A 6000-nucleotide genomic window follows, 5' to 3' on the forward strand; every position below is an offset into this window, starting at 1 on the left:
TAGTGTCCATGTGCGGCAATCCGGCGAGTTACCGCGGCGTCGGAAGCATCCGGGTCGAGAGAAAGACAGCTAAAAGCAGTTATTGCATTTGGAGCATTAATCTGTTCCTCTAATTTAATTCTAGGGAGTATTTCACAAGATATACTGGAAATAAGTGGCACGGCTGTTTATATAATACAGAGGAAAGTTTGTTTTCTGCTCCTGCTTTCACTCACAGTCAGCTGCCTGGGAACGACTCCAGTCCTGTTCGGATGACACATTACCGAAGACGGATGGATTTTTAGAGTGAAACAGACTTAAAAGTTTCTAATTTTTTCAGTGTTGTTTGCTACAATGAAGAACTTCCAAAGGAAGAAAAAAAAAAAAAAAAACGTCAGGAAATGTTTGATAACAATTATCAACTGGAAGAGGTGCATTGTATGTCCTCAATTTTTTGGCCTGCGTTGGACAAAACATGAGGGAATTAGGGCGCCATCTGTTAAAGTAGTTAAAAAGGTTCATTTTATGTCACACATTTTGGCTGTCTCTGACAGAAGATAATAAAATCATCTATTCTTGTGGCTTCAATCCTGTGGTCAATGGAGGATGACAACGTGTGATTAAAAATATTGGTAACACTTTACTTGAAGCCCCCCTGCATAACACATTATAAGTACATTCATAAAGTATTATAATGCCATTATAACATGTGTAGCTGTAGTTATAAACATTCATAGATGATCACAATGCCAGGACCAAACCCTAACCCTAACCCTAACCCTAACCCTAACCTTAATCCTATGCTGTATACTGCTGTATAGTGAGTTATAAAGCATTGTGATCATGTATTAGTGTTTATAACTACTTATAATGTGTTATAAAGAGGGGCTTCAAGTAAAGTGTTACCAAAATATTGTCTTACTGAAATGAAACACAACACTGGAAATGGAATAATAAATAGTTTTCTGAATCAAATGAGGATCAACGCAATCAATGTTTTCTTGGTGTCTATGCATGGAAGCGTTTCAAGAAGAAGAATTGTGAAGAACAGTAAAATTCTTGCTCTGGTTCTTCCATTTAAACCACCAACGGCATCGATGGATGAGACAGGATTTCACTGTAGTTAAGCCGTTAAGTTACACCAATCAGCTTCTGTCAGCCCTTACTCAATCTCTGTAGACTTTAGGAAGTCAAACTTGAAGCTGTGGCCAAGTTTGTGACAGGAAATCACATGGCTAATTCCCACAGTCTGTAGGAGGTTCAGTCAACAAGTAGATAAAGTTTTATTACGTCCCCAGAATACCCCTGAAAACACAAAACCACGGCTTTAACTACCAGCATGCATCAGGAAGCCAAAGATCTAAACATGATTGATTATTGAGACCGTTACGGCAGTTTAGTCTTTATCAAATTTTGATCAAAGAAATCAAAGTTAAATAAAAGCAATCAGAAATTTCCCTTTGTATTTGTTCTGCAGTCTGAATCCTGCAGATTGTCTCCAACATGTCGGACACTTAACTACAGAGTCACTGATTTCCTCTCCAGGTTGCAGGAAGTTCATTAATAATCCATCCGGCGATCGGATGTTCAACCAACAACCAGCTGGCCGCTCCTCCACTTCCATCTGAGACGCTTCAATCTTTAATCAAGAGACAATCTGCTGCCATAAATGATGATACACTCGTGTTTGGAGAAGAGAGCTCCTCGGGGCTCCCCGGCGACTCCGAGCGGCGGCGGCGAGGGGTTCAGCAGCAGAGGGAAGATAAATGAGACAATTAAACACTGCTTGATGGCACCTCGGTGACTAATGGCTTTCCTTCCTGCCTGTTTGAGCACAGACAAACACCACGCCAAACCACAGAGGAGTGTGTGTGCCTGGGTGTGTGCGTGTGTGTATTCCAAGGTGGATGAACACTTATTAGGCCTTTTCTTTGTATTTTATTATACTTGGATCAAATCAATCCTGAGAAATACTTATCAATGCTTTGCAGAGAGTGAGTGCTTCTCTGGAGGGGTCACAGGGTTTGACGTTTCAGGGGTGGAAAATTAACAGACCTGTCTGCAGCGTCACTGAAGTCATGCATTGACAAAACCAACGCAACACTTTGGGCACACCAACGACTGGCGGAGGGATTATTGATTGATCGGATTACGTCACAGCTAGCCTTACTTTTTCCTAAGCTGGTAACTTTAGTGCAATTTATTGTATCTAGAGACAGGATGCTTCAAGTAAATAAATCAGGGTAAGGGGGTCATTTGTGGTTAGTAGACCTACCTGCAAGTCAAAACCAAGTCCTCCACCCACAGCAAACAGTGATGACTCAGAGTGTAAATCTGTGTTTTGTAGGCTGATTGTGAGTGTGAAAATAAACTCCTGCAAGATTTTATTTAGTTTCAATTTCATGTTTTGTGATAACTTGTTTGGCTCATACCAGTCTTTTACAGCACCCTCGATCAGCCACAGATGCTTTTGTCTCATAACAAGTAGGCTGTGTATTTTTGAGTAAATATCAAATTCATACTTTTATTTTATGTTTTTAGTCTTGATGCCTCGGACCCCATCCACACGAGCCAAAACAATCTTTTTACCCCCCATCGGGAGGACACTACACTCGTATTTACTGCTTCATAGATTCACAAATAGCGCGGGTTAGCATGTGCTATTCAGACTGTAACAAAGTTTTTTTTGTAAAGTCTGCAGCTGTCATTCCTGATAGCTTCCTGACTTCTTGATATTCTGAATGTCTCACTGAAGTATTTACATTACAATCAGCTTAACCACAATGAGCGGTCAGACCTGGTGGGATAAAAATATTCTCAATGATTGCAAACTTCCAGCTTGTTCTCCAAACACACCCCCTCAGGTCTTCTCCTCAATGAACATTTCAGCCCACTGCAGACCATGTCAACATCATTCAACATCTGATTTCAGGTAATAACAGGATGTAAAAATGAACAGAGTGAACATTAGAGATGCTACAGAGTGAGTGGCATGATGGGAAGTTAAAGGAACTTTCTGGCATGCACTGAGGAAGGAGCAGTTAAATAATAATAATAATAATAATAAAAAGCACAGCACAATAAGATAGCTCACTGAGTTAATGAAATTATTTATAAGGTATATAAGTTCCAACCTCGGACAAAATTACATCAGAACTATTCACTTTTTAAACAATGACCCAATGTTCACATTAAGTTTTAAAGTTTGCAGCAGTGATGTCCGGATTTTCCTCCCTTTTAATTTCTCCAGCACGTATCACCGCCTATTGAAAATAACGACTTTCTGCTTTCAGCGCGGCACCTTGAATAGACGGCAGAGAAAGCGTTGATGAAAAAAAACCCTTTTTCCGAGGTTGTCTTTTGATAAAGCGGTCCCGCCGCAGACGGCCTTTTCTGTTACACTTGATGTCATTACTACCGCAGACAAATTCAACAGGAAAAATGAGGAGCAGGTTTTTGTCTACTCAAGGACTCCATTATGTCAGAAACTCTGAAGAACTGCAAGCGGCGATTTAGTCACCATTACCGCAGGAGGCAGGATGTGCTTTAAATGACCCACTTTCACGGCTGTGGCTGATTATCATGTGTTTGATGGATCTGGGGTAGTAGGTGCATTTTTAAAAATAGCATTATGATACTCGCGCCCGGTTATATGGGTATACAAACACCGGCAGTGGATGCAAATACTGGTGCAGCACGAGCGATAATAGGACTTCTGGAGGAGAAAGACTCTTTTTGTGTTTGACCCAGTAGAATATAATTTCTCATTTTATGGTTTCAGCTACAGACTGTTGTTAAATCACATTCCATGTGTTTACATGGGACTTTTTATTCCTCTATAAATCCGAATAAAGCTTAATTCCGCTCAAAAATGACCGTGCAAACGCCTGAAAACTTTATTCAGAATTAAGTTTAAATCCGAAAAGACTGGCGGGTTTATTCTCCTTTGAAAGCTGAATTATATGGAAATTCAACTCAACTTCTTTCTGGTCGCTCTGCTCCGTCGTTACAATGCAATTTTCCAAGATGGCGTTTTGACTCGTATGGAGACGATTTATTTAACGGCAGTTTTAGAAGAATTGGATATAATGAAACGAGCGGCTCGACAGGCGCTTAACAACACAGACATTTTCAAAGTTGTAGTGTCAAAGTTAATCGAGAAAGACAGACGAGAAAAATGCTGCTCACTTCCAGGAGACGTCAGTACGTCACGGCCGCCTCCTGTCCAATCAGAACACTTCACAGAGTCTGGCGTGAGAGAGGATTTAATCCTTCGTTGTCCTCATGTAAACACCAAGCTCATGAATATAATTCTGAATTACTTAATTATGAACAAATCAATTCCGAATTAAAAAAAAAAAACACATAACCACAATCATTTAGGAATACACTTGTTTTGCGTCTTTTTTACGGACTCGTAGTGAAGTTGCACTGATCACTGTGTGGGGACGGGAAACAAACCAACTTCATTAACCAAGACATGTTTGAACAATCGATCACTCTTAATGCTGTTCCATGTTTGCAGTGGTGCACTTTCAAAAAGTTCCACTTTGCGATCAGTTTTTCAAAAAGTTGCGTTTTCTGTGGCTTGGAGCACCGTAGTCAACAGAAACAAGCATCAGATTTTTTCAGCTTCCACTTGAAAATGTTTAAAAGGGGCCACAGATTCTTCCTGCTGAAGTCCTGTGGTGGGGTCTCACCCCTCACTTTGAAAACCAAGAACACTTCATGTATTTAGCCACAGCTCACAGTGAGATGGATCTAATTTAATGTGTGACTCTGCCATTTGTTTTCTGCCTGTGTGAAGTTGCAGGATGTAAGTACTATATCCTCGATAAAATACCCACAATGCACTGGACATTGAGCAGTTGTGCAGTAATTAGCTGTGCTCATTAAAAGTGACCCCGGGCTTGGGTTTCACCATCTGGATCCGCCGTCCTGCCTCCTGTTAGACACGTGTAAGTTAGTCACTGACATGATTTCTATTATCTCTCACTCCTGGATGGAAGAGCAACGCCGCTGGCTGGTTCCTCGGTAAAATAACAACAATAATCTACAGCTGTAACGCGGTCAGACTGAGCGCTGAGTGTCTCCACTCTGCAAGGCCAGGAAACAGGATCCAGACGACATAATGAAGACACGAGCCTCCACTTACTCCTCAGTCGGCATCGCATTCTTGAGATGCGCACAACAAACCGAAGCAGAAGAACCCGGCCTTCTTTACACTAAAAGCAGGAGCCCGGAACAATAAGGGGAACGTCAGACGCCCAGACAAAAAGCTAAAACACACAGCGCAGACCCGTGTCTCCTGCCGCATAAGAGGATTCGCTGTAAGGAGCTTTCGCCCGTCAGAAATTGTTGACAGTTGGAGCCTCGGCTACCGATCAAGTGCGAGAAGAGCAGTGAGTCATCGCCGTGTGCAAACAGGAGCCTCATTCTCCACCATAACCTCTACGCGTGTGTGTGTGTGTGTGTGTGTGTGTGTGTGTGTGTGTGTGTGTGTGTGTGTGTGTGTGTGTCATGTGATGTACAGCAGGTTTATGATGTACTTCATGAAGCTCTGCAAAATTCAGAATGGAAGAAATATAAATTCAAAAGAAAAGTGGCTAGTTCAGAAATGATAGTCACTCATCCACGGCTCCACAGGACAAAAGTCCAGAAACACAAAAATCAAGGAAAAAAATTACAACATCAGGAAATTGCCTCTTGCTTCAGAATGGCAGAAGATGGAGAAAAGAAAAAATGGTTTGTGCCAGCTGGAGAACATTGGAAACAAGAAAGCAAAACGACAATAACATCATGTACTTACTTTGAATTATTCACAATTCTCCACAGCATTATTTATTATTAGAAATGTTTTCTAATGTTCTACTTCAGACTGATGAATTAAAGGAAAGTGCAAAAAAATGTTTAATATTGTACTTTTTTTTCTGTTTTTTATGCCCATTTCATATGAAATGTTTCCAACTACAACATAGTAAGACTCAAAAATGACACAAATATCTTGATTTTGCCATTTAA

Source organism: Salarias fasciatus (genome assembly GCF_902148845.1).
Source record: "Salarias fasciatus chromosome 7 unlocalized genomic scaffold, fSalaFa1.1 super_scaffold_4, whole genome shotgun sequence".
NCBI lineage: Eukaryota > Metazoa > Chordata > Actinopteri > Blenniiformes > Blenniidae > Salarias > Salarias fasciatus.